Source organism: Phasianus colchicus, chromosome 9 (genome assembly GCF_987193195.1).
Source record: "Phasianus colchicus chromosome 9, bPhaCol1.hap1.1, whole genome shotgun sequence".
In the NCBI taxonomy this organism is placed as follows: domain Eukaryota; kingdom Metazoa; phylum Chordata; class Aves; order Galliformes; family Phasianidae; genus Phasianus; species Phasianus colchicus.
Window position 1 is genome coordinate 3,634,078 of NC_143444.1, and position 18,169 is coordinate 3,652,246.

General features: G+C 40.2%; 1 protein-coding gene across 2 annotated transcripts in view; it reads right to left on the minus strand.

Moving 5' to 3' along the window:
• Nucleotides 1-18,169, minus strand: part of LOC149916752 (uncharacterized) — a 122,534-nt gene that overhangs the window by 45,235 nt on the left and 59,130 nt on the right. The gene's annotated exons all lie outside the window — the stretch shown is intronic.

Consider the following 18,169-nt stretch of genomic DNA (forward strand, 5'->3'; position numbering starts at 1 on the left):
CTGGTCCCTCTTCCCAGTCAACACAACCGCAATAAACTAGGTAATTGCATATGACTCCTGTATAACAAAAATCCTAAGTCTTTTTTTTCCTTCTCCTTAAGGGAAAATCAAATTCAGAAAGACTGAGAATCACGTTCTAAAAAAAAAAGGAAAATACTGTCTAAACTGATCAATAACTGTATGGAAAAAGTATGCCACCATACGTGTGGCTGATAAATGTTTTACAATACTAGCAGACTCATAAGTTAAGCACATGATCCTTCTTTCAATTTGGCTTTCAAGGTAAACTATGTTCAATTAGAAATGATATAAACCCTCGAAAGTTATCCAGACATAATTCAATTTCCCTACAGAATCATAGAATCATAGAATGGTCTGGGTTGAAAAGGACCACAATGCTCACCCAGTTCCAACCCCCTGCTATGTTCAGGGTCGCCAACCAGCAGACCAGGCTGCCCAGAGCCACATCCAGCCTGGCCTTGAATGCCTGCAGGGATGGGGCATCCACAGCCTCCTTGGGCAACCTGTTCCAGTGCCTCACCACCCTCTGTGTGAAAAACTTCCTCCTAATATCCAACCTAAACCTCCCCTGTCTCAGTTTCAGACCATTCCCCCTTGTCCTGTCACTATCCACCCTCACAAACAGCCATTCCCCCTCCTGTTTATATGCTCTCTTCACATACTGGAAGGCCACAATGAGGTCTCCCCAAAGCCTTCTCTTCTCCAAGCTAAACAAGCCCAGTTCCCTCAATCTTTCATTGGTCTGCAGCTGTATGGTAGGAATGGTGACAAGGCGACCTGGTAGATAAGGTCAGTCTACTCAATGTCTTCTTTACCCAATCTTTACTAGTAAGATCTGCCTTCAGAAATCCCAGGCCTTTGATACTGAATAGAAGGAAAGTCTGGAGCAAGGACAACTCACATTCATTGGGGCTAGTTAGGAAATGTTTAAACAGACATTAGTATGCAACCACTAGCACAAAGGGAGATGGCCAATGTCATTGATTGGCCATTTTCAATTATCTTTGAAAGAACATGGTGGTCTCAATTCCTGAGAACTAGAATACAACAATTGCCAATCCTGTCTTCAAGAAGAGTGAGGAGGATCTGGGGTTCTGCAGGTCCATCAGCCTCAGCCTAAGAGGAAAAAAGGTCATACAGCAATAAATCCTGGAAACCATTTCCACTTACTTGAAAGGGAAGGAGTAGATTGGGAGTAGTCAGGATGGGTTCATGAGGAATAACCATGCCTGTCCAAACTGATTGCCCTGTCCAAGAAGATAGCTAGCCAAGTGGGTGAAGGAAGAGCAGTACATATCATTTGTCATGACTTCAGCAGTGCTTCAGATAACTATCTCTGATAACATCCACATAGATAACTGGGGAAGCACACACTTGAGAAATAGTGAGGTAAACTGAAACCTGGCTCAACTGCCACACTCAGGGGGTTATACTCAGCAGCACAAAGTCTAGTTGCAGTCCAATCACTGCTTATCTGTTCCAGTAGTTCTGTCAGAATCCTACAGGCAATAATAGGTCTTCACAGCCTTGAGCACTTCACAAGGACCTGCATAGAAGGAATCTGCCATTTGGCCCCTCTGCTAAGCTCAGGTGAGACCATGTCTGGAGTGCTGTGTCCAGTTCTGTGTCACCCAGCACCAAAGGGGCATGGAATTAAAGGAGCAAGATGGTGAAGAGATCAGAGAATCTGCGATATGAGAGCCTGGAGAAGACTGGGTTTCTATCAATATCTTTGAAATCTGGCTGGGAGAATGAACAAGACACATCAAAATGGAGCCAGAGCTCAGTTCTTTGCTCAGCAAATGTTAGTCTGCATGTGGAACATAAAACCCCGCACATTTCTATCAGGTTAATTAAGCACTGCAACAAGTTGCGTAGAGCTTTGGATCTCGTTTTTCAAGATCCAGGTTGACTCTCCTCTGTAGTCCAAGAATATCTGACATCTTCTTGAAAATATATTTTTAGAAACCTTCCTAATTTCCATAACGTATCTTCATGATTTTGAGTCTCCTATCACTCTTATCCTTACTTAACATAAATGTATGTGATGTTATTTTTTCCTTACACCTTCTATTAATTTACATTTAAAAGAATGAAAATGTAAGTGCGTTTTTTCTTTATCCAGAATACCTTTGATATTTTTGAGAAATGTTCACACAGTACAATGGAAAAAAATCTTAGCCAATAAAACTCAGTGTATTACAAATTAAGTTGAGGACAATAAGTTGATAGCTGCTAACGTGTGATCTGCCTTAGCTTCTCTGGAGAAAACAAAGAGAACTGTTCTGCAATGTCTCTTCTTATTTAGAATTGTTTAGAAAACATTATATTTTAAATAGAAAATTTTAATTTCACCTAATGTAATAGGAGTTCATTCAACAGAGACATTATATCAAATTAACTGTAAAGCTGGAATGAAGCATTCATATTTAAACAGCTATAATGCTATTATTAAAACAGATAAAATAACTGTATTATGACAACAAAGCACTGGTTAAATCAACAGCTGTTTTCTCTTAAGTTCAACTAGTCAGATCTACCCTTTCTACTAGCCAGATAATTAAGAATTTTTATGTTTGCCTTTATGTTTGCCTTTTAGAAATGAATTAGAATGGACAGCAAATACAACCAAGGAAATACAAGGATCTGTTGACAGTTCTTATTTAAATATTGAATAGAAAATAGGAAAGGATTGGAGAAAAATAATAGGAGTAGGAGTGGGAGTAGGAGTAGGAGAGGGTGTGGGAGTAAGAGTGAGAAGAGGGGAGGTGAATGGAGGGGAGGGGAGGGGAGGGGAGGGGAGGAAAGAAGAGAAGCGAAAGAATAACCATTCCTACAATGATAATAAAAAACATTCACATTTTGTTCCTATGTGTCATTTATATATTTGTTTAACTCTTGCATATCTTCCCTGGGATTGTTTCCAGTACACATATTCCTTTATGTCAGTCAGTTTTTCCTGAAACCAAAATTGTAATGCATTATGATTTCTTCCTTTTATGTTCTTTACAAGAACTTGCTTTTTTTCCCCTACAGTTATTATACTGAACACAGAACTTTATATGCCAGTGATGTTTTATCTCCTAGAAGTACAGTTTACATTTACATTTTTTAAAGGATGCTTAGATTCTAAGATCTGTAAGATGCTGTCTTTTTAAAATAAATTATACATTTCTTTTTCTTGCTCCAGCATGGGTTCTTCTACATGGGTTGCTGTACTTCAGGATAAACTTGTTCCAGTGTAGGTATTGCTGTAGTGCCCTGAGCACCTCACCAACTCCTATTTCTTCTGACCTTGACATTTACAGACTTGTATTTCATTATTTTTTCCCTTACTCCTTCCTGTTTCTGCAGCATCTTTCTGCTTAAGTATGTTTCCCCTCATGGCCAATCCTGGAGCTTTCCTGCTACTTCTGTCACCAACATCTAATACAGTAAAATTAGAATTAGAATTAATTAAGATTAGAATTAGAATAATTAGCAATAGAATAGTTGAGTTAGAAGGGATCTATAAAGATCATCAACTCCAACAGCCTGATCACTTTGGGGCTAATGAAAAGTTAAACCATATTATTAAAGGTATTATCCAAACTCCTCTTGAGTGCTGTCAAGCATGGGGCATCAAACACCTTCCTAAAAAGACCATTCCAATCTTTGATCACCCTCGCAGTAAAGAACTTTTTTCCAGATATCCAATCTGAAGCTCCCCTGGCACAGCTCTGTGCCATCCTGTGCATCGTATCATTGGTTACCAGGCAGAAGACCAGCACCTCCCTGCTCAGGAAGTTGCAGAGATCAATGAGGGCACCTCTCAGCCTCCTTTTCTCCCATCTAGACAACCCAAGTGTCCTCAGCCCTTCCTTGCAGTAAATGCCTTCCAACCCTGCCACCAGCTTTGCTGTCCTCGTCTGGATGCTTTCAAGTACCTCACCATCCTTTTTATGTTGCACAGACCAGAACTGCACACAGTACTCAAGGTGAGGCTGCACCAGTGCTAAATACAGCAGGAGAATCTCTTCTTTGGCTGGCTGGCTGTGCTGTGTTTAATGCACCCCAAGCTGCAGTTTGCCCTCCTGGCTGCCAGGGCACACTGCTGGCTCATGCTGAGCTGCTGTCACCGACACCCCCAGGTACCTTCCTGCCAAACTGAACTCACCATCCCATGTGTACCCACGTCCTCGCTCTAACTATAACTATAGATCAAATTACAGGCTTTTGTTTAAGGTTGTTTACTCTCATACACTTCTTAAGAAAGGAATTACCCAAAGATTTAGCAATATAGAAAGGAACAGACAGAAGGCTGTATCCGTAACAAAGTTCAGTGGTTTGGGAGAGCAAGTAAGGGAATAAATTCAGGTTACTTCTACCTGGCAGAACCATTTTTGACTTTGAAAAAGGCTCAGTGCCCTGAAGATCTGATTAAATAATTATAGAGGTGTTTTCCTCTCCACCAGTTTTTGCATTAGAAGCAAAGTTATTTTTTTTAGAACAAATAAATAGGGGAACTACAGGCTCATCAGCCAGACTTCTGTGCCAGGAAAGGTTATGAAAAAGATCATCTTGAGTGAGATCACATAGCATGTGTGAGACAGCAGGGGATCAGGCCCAGCCACCACAGGTACATGAAAGCCAGGTTCTGCCTGATAAACCTCATCTTCTACGATCTAGTGACCCGTCTGGTGGATGAGGGAAAAGCTGTTGATGTAGTCTACCTAGACTTCAGCAAAGCCTTTGACACTGTCTCCCAAGGCATTCTCCTGGAGAAGCTGGCAGCCCATGGCTTGGACAGGTGCATTCTTTGCTGGGTAAAAAATTGGCTGTAGGGCTGGGCTCAGAGAATGGCGATGAATGGAGTTACATCCAGCTAGTAACTGGTCACAAATGGTGGTCCCCAAGGGTCAGTGCTGGGGCCTGTCCTGTTCAATATCTTTACTGATGACCTGGATGAGGGGATTGAGTGCACCCTCAGTAAGTTTGCAGGTGACACCAAGTCAGGAATAAGTGTTGATCTCCCTGAGAGTAGGAAGGCCTTGCAGAGAGATATGAACATGCTGGATTAATGGACAGAGACCAATGGAATGAAGCTCGACAAGATCAAGTGCCAGCTCCTGCACTTTGGCCACAACAACCCCAGGCAATGCTACTGGGGCAGAGTGCCTAGAAGACTGTACAAAAGAAAAGGATCTGGGGGTATTGGTTGACCATCGGCAGAACACGAGCCAGGATTGTGTCTGGTGGTCAAACAGGCCAATGGCATCCTGACTTATATCATATGTAGTGCAGCCAGCAGAAGCAGGGAGGTGACCGTTCTCCTGTAGTCAGCCCTGATGGGGCTGCACTTCAAGTTGCACTGCAACTTGTGTTCCTTTTTTGGCCCCTCACTACAAGAAAGACATTGAGGCCCTGGAGGATGTCCAGAGAACAGCAACAAAGCTGTGAAGGGTCTGGAGCACAAGTCTTATGGAGTGGCTGAGGGAACTGGGATTCTTTTTTGGACCATTGTTTCAGGTTTTCCTGGTGACAGACAAAAAAGTGTACTGAACAACTTCATGCACTGAGTGTAATTGATAACCAGTTTACAAACCACAGTTGTGCTTGCTGCACATCAGCTGGCTTTTGTTATTCAACAGAAGCTTTTTTGGAGTGGAATCCTATCTTGTAGACCTATCTCAAGTGCTTTGTCTTCTCGAATCTTCTCAAACTGTATTTGGTCTGTGTGGGAATTTCTACCCTTCTCATCTCCCACTTGCTTGAGAGCAAAGTGAAGGTTGTTCTTGGAAAATCCTGGTGCTGATGTAATATGCTCTGTATTGCACTTCTGTTTTCTTTTTTTGTTGTTTTTTTTTTTTGTTTGTTTTTGTTTTTGTTTTTTATTTCCCTGGAGGCTCTGGTGTGTGTCCAGAGCACAACAAAGCTGTGAAGGGTCTGGAGCACAAGTTTCATGGAGTGGCTGAGAGAACTGGGATTCTTCAGTCTGGAGAAGAGGAGCACAGGGGAGGCCTTATTGCTCTCTATAACTCCCTGAAAGGATGCTGTGCTGACGTGGGGGTCAGCCTCTACTCCTGTGTAACTAGCAATAGGATGAGAGGTAATGGCTTTAAGTTGAACCCGGGAAGGGTCAGGTTGGATACTAGGAAAAATTTCTTCTCAGAAAGAGTGACAGTGCAGTAGAACAGGCTGCCCAGGGAAGTGGTGGAGTCACCATCCCTGGAGGTGCTCTAGAAGTGGTAGATGTGGCACTGAGTGACGTGGTTTAGTGGGCATGGTGGGGGTGGGCGATGGTTGGACTAGATGATCTTAGTGGTCTTGTCCAATCTTAATGACTCTGTCATTCTATGATTCTAAATATTGAAAGTGACGGAACTTCTGGGACTTCCCAACACTGCAGCTTGTGTCTTCCATTCTCACTTTTCTTCTGTTTGATAGAGAAGTATTAGGTTTTTATAAGATTTATAGTCAATACTGTTCTAAAAGAAGACAAATTGCAAGCTTTGAATCTGTTAGGTTTTGTCCTCATTAGCAAGATCAATTGATACAGTGTCCCTCACATCACCTGAAATTTACCCGGCATCCACATGCAAAACCATTTCAAAAGATTGATGGGGAGCCAAGACTGGCTAAAGTTATGTTGACAGCTTTGGAAGCTGAAGCCCTAACTGACTGGAACTCAATCCTTAAGGTGAAAATCTGCCTTAGAGATGTGCAGGCATAAACAAAGATTTTGAACAGAGTAACTTTTAATACATGAATTAAAACAACTCTAATGTCCTTTAGGATATTTCAAAACAATCAGGAACAGCATCTATAAAGTCATTCTTAATGTATTCAAAGCAAAGGTTTAAACACATATAAATTACAAGGGTATCAAACAGCATGTAATCAATCTATCTGGGTTTAGGGCAAACTAATAATTGTACTAAACTGTACTGTAACCAGTGAAGAAGTACTTCATGATATGGATGCCATATCAGTGCTTACAGAAGAATGAAGAATGTGATCACCAAAACAGCAAAAAGTACAATAGCAGGCACACAAGTGGTAAAAAGTTGCCATACTAAGGAAAAGTATAGCATGTGGGAGTGCAACAGAACTAAATATTCTGCCCAAGAGAGAAGAAAAATACCTGACAAAACCAGAAAACAAAATGATGTGGGGAACAACTAAGACGCTCCTTTCGCACAGTCGGGGAGAAGCACAAAAACACAACAGATGTGAGAAAAAAAATGAGAAGAATCAAGGAAGAGTCATAACAATTTCAACTTCTCTCATCAAAGATCTCTCAAGATTAAGCACTTGGACCTCAGTGACCAAGACTGTGGACTGTACCCATCTATATTTAAATTATGGAGGCAGACTGAGGGAGCTGGGCTTGTTCAGCCAGCAGAAGAGAAAGCCCCAGGGAGACATTGCAGCTTTCTAGTACTTACAAGGAGCTTATAAACAGGACGGAGACTGACTTTTTACACGGGTAGACAGAGATAGGACAAGGGGAAATGGTTTTTAAACTAAGTGAGGAGAGATTTAGATTAGATTTTAGGAGAATTTTTTTTTTCACTGAGAGGGTGGTAAGGTGCTGGAACAGGCTGCTCAGAGAATGTGCAGATGCCCCATCCCTGGAGACGTTTAAGGCCAGACTGGATGGGGCCCTGGGCAATCTGATCTTATGCCCAATTTGGTGGTTGGCAAACCTGCCTATGGCAGAGTGACTCAGAACTATATGATCTTTACATCCCTTCCATTCCAAGCCATTCTATGATTCTATGGTTTTATGACTCTATGATTCTGTAGTGTATATAACCTGAATTTCATGGTAGATTGTGCTCACAACTACTTTACATTTTTTAGGATAAAAATTTTGTATTTGTAGAGCTAACGATACATCATGTTCAAGAGCAAATAATAGGAAGTGCACTGTTAATAAAGAAATTCAATAAAGTTTACTTTAAATTTTTGAAACAGGCTTCACTATCTGTTTCCCAAAGCCTCTCATCACAGTGATTTCAAATTCTCTAATCACTGTGTAAAGTGTACACTAACACAGCCACACGTATGTGTTACACTGCAACACTGACATGGATTACACTGTAGGTAAGGGCTTTGAGAAAGATTTTTAAATACTGTGGATTTCTGTTGGGCAAAATGGATTGCTGAGCATTCTTGTTTAAAGACAGGAAAAATTACTCTAAGCTGAATGGATACAGAGACTTACTACAAGAAACTCTTTGGAATGCTGTTTTACAGAGTAAATGTAAGAAGCAGAGGTTCACAATGAAGCTCCTTCACACACAAAAGTAGCTGGAGAGCATCATATCAGTGCTAATCGAAAACTGCTCTTCAGTATTGGGCAAAGCAGATACATATGCTCAACTAAAAATATCATCCCAGTCTCCAAAACAAAACTTAGGAGATAAATTATGTCTTTGCAAATATCTTGTGACCTTGAAATGCTTTTCTATCTGAGGTGTCTATGCAATATTATGTTACATTTTCATCTTCCACAATGTCGTGTGGCAAGAGATGCCACAAGCCTTTCGCAAAGCCACTTTTCTTTAGTGTTGAACTGGTGATTTTATTTATTTATGTCCCTCAGTGGTTGCACTGGAAGAAATGGAGAACGATTCCCTTCCCCTACTGTTATGTCAGGAGACATAACGGTCAAGCTCTTTCTGGATTACTTGGAGCTATTCCTCGACTTTGTCATTTGTGTGCTCTTTCACAGGAGAAATTCAAGTCCCATTTCCTGTTTTTAATAAGGCACTCCTGTAGAATATGCCATTTAGACAAAGCAGTCAGTCCTACAGATTGTCAAATAAAGTGATAAATGCTAAAAGATAACTGAATATGTCAGTGTGATCTTTTGCCATTTAGCAGTTTAATTAATTCAGGCTCAAGTCATTGGACTGTCAATATAACTAGCAAGTGAAAGAGTAAGAAAAAGATATAAATTGCCAGAAAGAAAACAGTGCACTGCAAGACAAAAAATTTGCTTTGTTCAGATACTTATCTCAAGGGTGTATCCACTAATAATGGACATAGATAGACTTGACATGGACTGAAATCCAATTGGTTGCATTTCAAGATTTTTGTGGATGAATCATAGAACCATTAAGATTGGACAAGACCACTAAGATCATTTAGTCCAACCATCGCCCACCCCCACCATGCCCACTAAACCACGTCACTCAGTGCCACATCTACCACTTCTAGAGCACCTCCAGGGATGGTGACTCCACCACTTCCCTGGGCAGCCTGTTCTACTGCACTGTCACTCTTTCTGAAAATAAATTTTTCCTAGTATCCAACCTGACCCTTCCCAGGTTCAACTTAAAGCCATTACCTCTCATCCTATTGCTAGTTACACAGGAGTAGAGGCTGACCCCCACGTCAGCACAGCATCCTTTCAGGGAGTTATAGAGAGCAATAAGGCCTCCCCTGTGCTCCTCTCCTCCAGACCGAAGAATCCCAGTTCTCTCAGCCACTCCATGAAACTTGTGCTCCAGACCCTTCACAGCTTTGTTGTTGTGCTCTGGACACACACCAGAGCCTCCAGGGAAATAAAAAAACAGAGGTGCAATACAGAGCATATTACATCAGCACCAGGATTTTCCAAGAACAACCTTCACTTTGCTCTCAAGCAAGTGGGAGATGAGAAGGGTAGAAATTCCCACACAGACCAATACAATTCGAGAAGACAAAGAGACAAAGCACTTGAGATAGGTCTACAAGATAGGATTCCACTCCAAAAAAGCTTCTGTTGAATAACAAAAGCCAGCTGATGTGCAGCAAGCACAACTGTGGTTTGTAAACTGGTTATCAATTACACTCAGTGCATGAAGTTGTTCAGTACACTTTTGTCTGTCACCAGGAAAACCTGAAACAATGGTCCAAAAAAAGTCCCAGCCTACTGTTCTGACATCAGCTATGCCAATGTTACTAGCTACAGTTGTAACACAGTTATATATAGAAATCAAGAGTTAATCCTTTAAATACAACTGCAAATGCCACTTCTGAAAAAGTGACTTTTTCTTTTCATCCAGGAAGCAGTGGATAAAAAATGATCACTTCTTCAGTTGTCTGCTATAGAACAACTGATGAAACAACTGCCTGCAATATCATGCAAAAAATATTCCACCTTCTGTTCTTCTCTGTGAAGCAAGAAATACATGCGTATGCAGACAAATAGAGAATCATTTTAGAACTGTCATCAAATTTGTTGCAAAATCTGCCACATCAATGCTAGTACTGTTAGAAAAAGGGGAGTATAGTGTTTATATCTGATTTGTTTCTATGAAAGTTGAATATATTTTAAATAAGAAAAAATAAGAAAGTGAAATTCATTTCCATGAGAAAATCTTAACACTGAAATTAATTTGGCCAGACTGCTTTATATATTTTATATATATATATATATTTTATATATTATTTATATATTTTTCCTAAATATCCCTGCATACTACAGGAATCACCAAAACTTTACCATATTCTAGCTTGCTAATCTCCAGATGTAAAACTAAACTACATAGGTTGCTCCAAAAGTAATACCTCCTTATTATTTCCAAGGTAACTACAAGAGATGCAAAGAGCACAATGACACTATTTGATAGGGCAAATTCTCAGCTACAAAATACCACCATCAGCCAATTTATGTAGATGAGCTGCTTGATTCACTCTTCATTTCATGGTATAATAGCTGTGCATGGCCAGGCCGAATGTGGCTTGTTTTTCCCGTTGCTGTCAGCACTGCTGAAATGCATTACCCACTGCCTCACTGTGCTGATATCCACTGTTTGGTCTCCAAAAATGTTCAGCAGACAGTGATGAATACTGGTGGGAAGGTTCATCCTCTACCGACATACCACCAGCATCTGCCTCTGGCATCATGGGCCTACACAATAAAATAGGTGATATTGCTTTCAGAGCTGCCAGTGTGGATAATATGAAAATGTGTGCTGGTTTATTTACTAACTTATGTATTTACTTATTTATTTTGAAGCAGTGTGCATTTCTTGCATGAAATATGCTATTCAACAAGATGGTGTGGCACTGCATAGTATGACTTATAGCCGTTCATTGGGACAGTGTAGTTCAGCAAGTTGTTCAGCACTGCTTCTACATATATATTCCATGACATGCTGTCAAACTCAGGTTTGTAAATTGTGCATTTTAAATTGATGTTGGCATTGGAAAAGCACTGAATGAGTTTAAATTTGACATATAAAATGAAATCCATGAAAAGAAATAAGTAGAGAATTTAACCATCCTTTGAGTGAAGTCTGCAAACAACTGATCTGCAGGACATATAAATCCAGTACAGTGTTTACAGAATGCTTTAACTTCATAGCAGCCAGTTCTCTCTTTTAACCCACAGAATTTTGTCAATAGATGACTGAGTATAGAATGTAACATAACACAGCCTTGCAGCTCATGTAACTGAACACTGTCTTTCAGAGTGGTGTGTCACTGAATTCCTTCATGCAGAAACAATGGCACCCACTGACATTCCTCATTTCTGAACATTTATGGAGACCAAAGAGTGGACGAGAGCACAGCGAGGCAGTGGGTTGTGAAACACTGTGAATCTGGTACAAATCTTTAGGAGCACTGCATGAAGGCTTTTGTTCATTGCCGGTGAAAATATATAACTAATGCTGGTGACTTTGTTGGTGTTGATTAGCTGAGAATTTGCTCTACCAAACAGTGTTAATATGTTTCTGAAGAAATGAATAAGAGGCATTACTTTCGGAGTGACCTACATACCTTTGCAAAAACTTGCCAGTAGCTCCTCACTCAAAACAATAGTTCTAAATCATATGAAGACTTGGAACACTGATAAAATACTTGAAAGAAAGAAATAAATGAAATGGAAAACAGCTAAAAGCTTTCTTCTTTGTCTCAGCCTGGCTGATTAGACTGAATTGCAAGAAAGCGCTACTTTGCTCCAATTATAGTGATTGATAGAGACTGAACAACTAAAAATGCAGAAACAAAAACAAAAAGCCAACCCTAGCAGCAACTAATTCGCTTAAAACAGAACAAGTAAATAAATAAATAAAAGCATTACATTGAGAACAGATCAAGGGCAAGTAATAGATTTAATGGAAAAAGCATGTTTTGGGTACAAGAACAAGGAGTATGGGCTTTGATCAAGTAAATATTGCAATGATTTCTTGTGAGAGAAATGAAATAAGCTGGTTCACGTCCAGCTAAAAATGACATGATTAAAAGTTCATTTTTAAATTATTTTAATTGCCTAAAGTGTGATATGTCACTCTGAATTAAAGAGAAATTTTGATTTTGAAAGTATCGTGACAAAAATGTTTCAAACAATGCTGCTTGTCAGACTCAGCCCAAAATGGGAAATCCTCCTCTAGAAAGTACACTATACTGCAACAGCACAACTGCTAGGTCTGTCGTTTTGTATAAACCACTGCAGTAAACTTTGTTATTCGTTCTATCTGTAAAGTCCCCTTTAAAAAAAACTTTGCTTTAATCTGTCCAGGCTTCATTACTTTCAGCTAAGATACAGCAATTGCTTCCCACACCCAGTGAGCTTTGTTACCATTGTCAGCTATTAATTCATCTGTCAGTCTATAGGACACTGTGTCAATTGACTCAAACATCTTTTCCCACGTGCTGTTTTGTTTCCTGTGCTGTAGTGAAGATCTCACTCTTTTCCAGTGTTCTCATATAGGCTGAGCAAAATCCACTCTATGCCATCACAACACTCAGCATTACTGTCTGCAAATTGCCATACGCTTTTTTAGTTTTGTTTCTCCTCATTATCTATTTTAATCATAAACACAGATAAAGATACTTTGTGCTAGTAGTTACTTTGAATGGGCATCTCTTACCAAGGGCAAAGTATTCCTGCAACATGCATAACCTAGTTTAAAACTTTCCCTTGAGATCTTGACTTGGCTTTCCTCTTGCTTTATGTATAGTGGAAATCTCATTATGAATGTTTGTTAAGTAATATCTAAGAGACATTGCACTAAAAAATAATGAGCTACCTTAAAATTTGGAGGAAATAGTCCATTTATCAGAGGTACTCAATTAAGCATGTCTGCATTATTAAAGGAAATAAAAGGAACTATCAAAAAGGAATTATCAGTGGTCTGACTGGTGGACTAGCACTCATCACTATCTACTTCTGATAATTACACAAAAACACACATAACCAGTCAAATAAAAAAAGAACGTGCTACCTGTACTGTCACAGAATCACAGAATTGCCAGGGTTGGAAGGGACTTCAAGGATCATGAATCTCCAACCCCCCTGCCACATGCAGGGCCACCAACCATCCCACCTAATGCTAGACCAGGCTGCCCAGGGCCCCATCCAACCTGGCCCTGAACACCTCCAGGGATGGACGGGGCATCCACAGCCTCTCTGGGCAGCTGTTCCAGCACCTCACCACTCTCTCTGTAAAGAACTTCCCCCTGATGTCCAACCCAAATCTCCCTTCCCTCAACTTAAAACCATTTCCCCTTGTCCTGCTGTCACTCACCCTTTCAAAGACTTGATTCCCCTCCTGTTTGTAGGCTCCCCTTAGGTACTGAAAGGCTGCAATGAGGTCACCCCGCAGCCTTCTTTTCCCCATCTTTCATATTCATTGCCATTTAAATTTCCAAGTTACCAAGAACATAGAGCAAACTGTCAAGGATAAATATATTTTTGGACCCTAATAAGCTGAGGTTGGAAAAGTTAAAGTCCACTTGTAGTTCAATTTGGAGAGGGCTGAGAAGGGTGACAAAAAGAGATTCTAAAATTATATTAGGGTAGAAGGAAGTGTAGAAAAAATGTGGGCCACTGAGGGCAAAGAACCTGGTGACATGAAATATGGAAGAATATCCAAAACCTTCTGATTTTAACTGGTAAGACCTGCATTTGGAAATCCCAGGCCCTTGAGATTAACCTGATGTGAAAGAGGATCAGGTTCGGGAATGATTAAACACACTAGACATTTAAGTCCAAAGAATTTAGAGATGCACTCACAAGTGCTAAAGGAGTTGGCCAGCATCACTGCAACTCCACTTTGGACTCAAAGCCCTTGATCATTAAAAAAGATTGCTGAGAACTGAAAGAAAGAAAGAAAATGTGACTTACATAACTCAGGAAGGTCAAGAAGAATTGTCAGGGAATCTATAGGCTGGTTGGCTTTGCTGGATAGATGGCAGAGCAACTAAACCTGGAAATCAGATGCGTGAAGGACAAGAAGTAGACTGGAAGTAGCTGGCATGGATTTACTAAGGAGAAATCATAGGTGGCCAACCTGGCACACTTCTACAATGAAACGATTAACTTCACAGATGAGGGGATAGAGGTGTGTTTTATCTTGACTTCACTAATGACTCTTCCATAACATATACTGACAAATAAATGGATGAAATATGGGTTATTTAAAGAGGCACAGTTTTACTGAAAGCTGGCTGAACTGTCAGGTTCAGAGAGCTGTGAGCAGCTGCACAAAGTCCATTTGAGGGTGAGTTACTAACAGCACATTCCAGGGTTAATACTCTGTCCAGTACCTTTTAATATCCTCATTTATGACTTGGATGAATGGACAGAATATGCCCATAGCAAGCTTGTAAATGACAGAAAACTGGAGGGAGTGGTTGACACACCTCTTGATTGCATTCATTCAGAGATACGTAGGCAGACTGCATGGACAGAATCTCCTGTTCAACAAAAAGTCCTTCTGCAAGGGAAGAAGAACTATATGCATGAGTGCAGGCTTGCAGCCACAGAGCTGAAAAGCTGCTTCACAGAGAAGAACCTGGGAGTTCTGGTAAATACCAGGTTGCACGTGAAACATCAATGCCTTCTGCCAGTGTATCAAAAAACCAACACCATCCTAGACTGCAATTTGTACTGACAGCAAGATCCTTCTCCCTGACAAAACATTAGGGAAGCTACATCTGGAGTGCTGTGTGCAGTAGCAGGCTCTCCAGATCACACCAAAAAATGTGAATATACTGGAGAGAGTCCAGCACAGGATCTGAAAGATGTTTAAAGGTCAGAAACATCTCTTATGTGAGGATAGGCTGAAAGAGCTGGGATTGCTTAGTCTTGAGAAGAGAAGCCTTGGTGTGGAGTGGTACTGATTTATATGAAATTCTAAGGAAGGGAGAGTGAAGAAGACTAAGCCAGACTCGTCAGTGATATCCAGTGAATGAAAAAGGAGCAATGGACAGAAAATGCAATACAAAAATGATCACTTCCACGCAAGAAAAGTTTCTTACTGTGAGGACGATCAAATAGAGATTGCTCAGAAAAGTTTTCAACTCATGGAAATATTAAAAACCAAACTGTACAGTGTCCTCAGGAATCTCCTCTAGTTTTCCTGGCTTAGAGCAGGCAGTTCACAGATGATCTGCACAAGTCCCTTCAAATCTCTTCCCTTTAGCAATTTTAAGAAACCGAAGAAAAAATAACTTTCTTATTTATTCCTTGAAAAGAGATTTATATTTATCTCCGTTTAGCAAACTTTATGAGATCACACCCAGAACCTGTACACTGGAATAAACTAGTTTGAAGCAACTCTTATTTCGAAAGGAAAAGCCCCCATTTTGTACTACTTTAGCACTTTGCTGTGTTCTTCTTGACTGCCAAAACATTACAGCCTAAACATCCTTGATTCACACTTGCTAATTACTCCTTAAAACTTAGAAAAGGCAATTCCCTTTTCACTTTCACCTTTTCTTAGAACTAGAAACTTTGCTTCAATCCCACCACTTAATGATAGCTTCCACAGAGCACCAGCTGTCACTTGGCTTTCCCTATCCCCAGAAGTTCCTGAGGACAGCAGGTTTGACAGGTCATCAGTGTAGCAGCTCTGCCACTCATGGTCAGCACACAGCAAAATCCCATGAGAGAGCTCAAGATGATAAAGAGCAGTTCCAACTTTTAGCAGCCACTAAAAATAACAGCATGAATAAAATCCAGATTATTAGTTGCATTAGTCTCATATTCTATTGACTTCGAACTGCTTAATTTTTATGGAAACTGCTGTAAAGTAAATGAATGGCAGGCATGCAGTTTAACAGGTCAGCATCTCAGATCACCCTGCCACTCTTTCCCAAGACAACAAAGTGAGAAGAGTGAAAAGATCAGGAAATCAGCTAAAGGAATAACATGGAACAGCATTCCTTTTGATACTGCAATATCTTTCTTCCTGAGTAAAATATTTTTTAAGAGATTCAGACACTTTGTTTAAATAACTATTTGTAAGTTACAGCTCCAAATTCCAAGCTCTTCAAATCTGCAAAACTGAACTATGAGCATTGTAAAGATGTCTTTCCCCAGCATTACACAAACCATCTCTGTCTCCTCAGCTGGCTGGCCTGAGGAAAATCTGTGGCACACTGACATGTCTACGCCTGTCTGTCTTGAAGAATGATCAAGAGCATGTAGAAGTTTCTCACCAATTTTACTTGTTTAATACATTACTAGAAAATTATTTTGATTTTCACGTACAGTTTCACTAAAGCAATGTAAATGTTTCCACCGCCTTGATGGAAAGTTCATGTCCTGCCTTGTAAATAACCAAGCCTATTTGTAAGAGCACCACACACTTCTAAATTCTTAGTGTGTGTGTGTTAAACCACATTTAAAGTGCAAATCTCTTAAGATTACAGCACCGGATCCCATTTCTTCCAGGAATCCATTGCACTTTAGCATCCAAGGATGTTTTCTGCCCAGCTTGCCAACCCAAAGCTCAGATACAGAGCTCTTAGATACAGAGCTTGTTCCTTTTCCAGACTGCTAGAGCCAAGCACCAGTGGTTGCCTGGCTTTGGGTGCTACCAGAGGTGAGGCTGAACACAAAGTCCCAAGATACTAACTGAGCAACAGACAGGAACAGTACCTTTACAGGCAAAACTGAGATTCATGTAAACACAGCAGTACAAATGGCCTAACCTTGTTCCTACCTTGTGGCTCTTCAGACTTAAGCACATTAGCAGATCTTACTCCTGCATGCTCTCTGTGCTGTGGACCTGTGTTCTCCTCTGCAGCTGAGCCTATGAATCCTCCACTATCCTATTACATGGCCAAACGTGCACCTGGTCAACAGTTTGCTTACATACAACAAATCTTTATCCGTCTTATTTTTATCATGTTTAGTGCCTCACTTTCCACACCTTCGGCCTTTCTCCTTGTTTTGCAGCTTCCCACCATTATCACCCGTTAAAAACCTCCCTTCGGCTTGCTTTCTCCTTTGAGATTTACAATTAGGTTGTCTCCCTTCTTTTAGCCATTTATCAAGTTCTGGCTGAAGTGCTACATTGTGCTTAAGCAGCTCGTTCCTGCCTATCCATCAGTGACCTGAGGACTCCAGTCTTCATTGTGTCTCTTACTTACAGCTTGCCAGATTGTTTTTGCTTAATTAGCTACCTTCCTGGGCTTTTGCATTTGTCTTTTATGCTGAAAACCATTAAAGAGAGATCCTTGGAAACAAAACACCTTGCTGTCCACTCAGTGCCTGAATCTCCTTCCTTTGTGCATACAATTAATCACAACTGCAACGTGTTAATTTCAAGAGAGTTGTTTCTCTTCCTACCTGAAATCAGGATCACCCATTCCTCCTTGTGTCCTCCTGTGTCTTCGACAAAGGTCCAAAATGTAATAATTTTAAACTACTGTTCCATTTCTAACTTCTACTTCAGAGATATCTATATATTCTGTAGCTCATTCCCAGACATGTTGTCAATATTTATGTCTCTGTATGCCCATGAACAGTAAAAAGAATGATTTTATTTTATTTTTTCATACGTTTGTTCAGGGAGAAATAATAATTTGGCACATTTAGTATGTGTTTACAAATAAATATTTTTTAAAATAGTGTTTATAAAGCTTAGAAGCAAAAGGTTTGGATGAATCATAGCAATCTACATCTTGCAGATGTACTTTCAGCTTAGCTGCTCATAGAAAATTATATAAAATGAATTTTAACGTGATTGTGTTATCTATAATTTGTATAAACATGTAATTTTATTTCATAAATGTCCACAGCAAGGTGTAATTAAAGTATGATGAAGTACAGCAGAATATTAGGCAGAATTTCCGTGAGGTTTGTTTTGCTTTTAAATAGCTGTTGACTGTGGAGTCTTTGGACTTCAGCTGCAGCAACTGCGTACTGAGAGGAAGT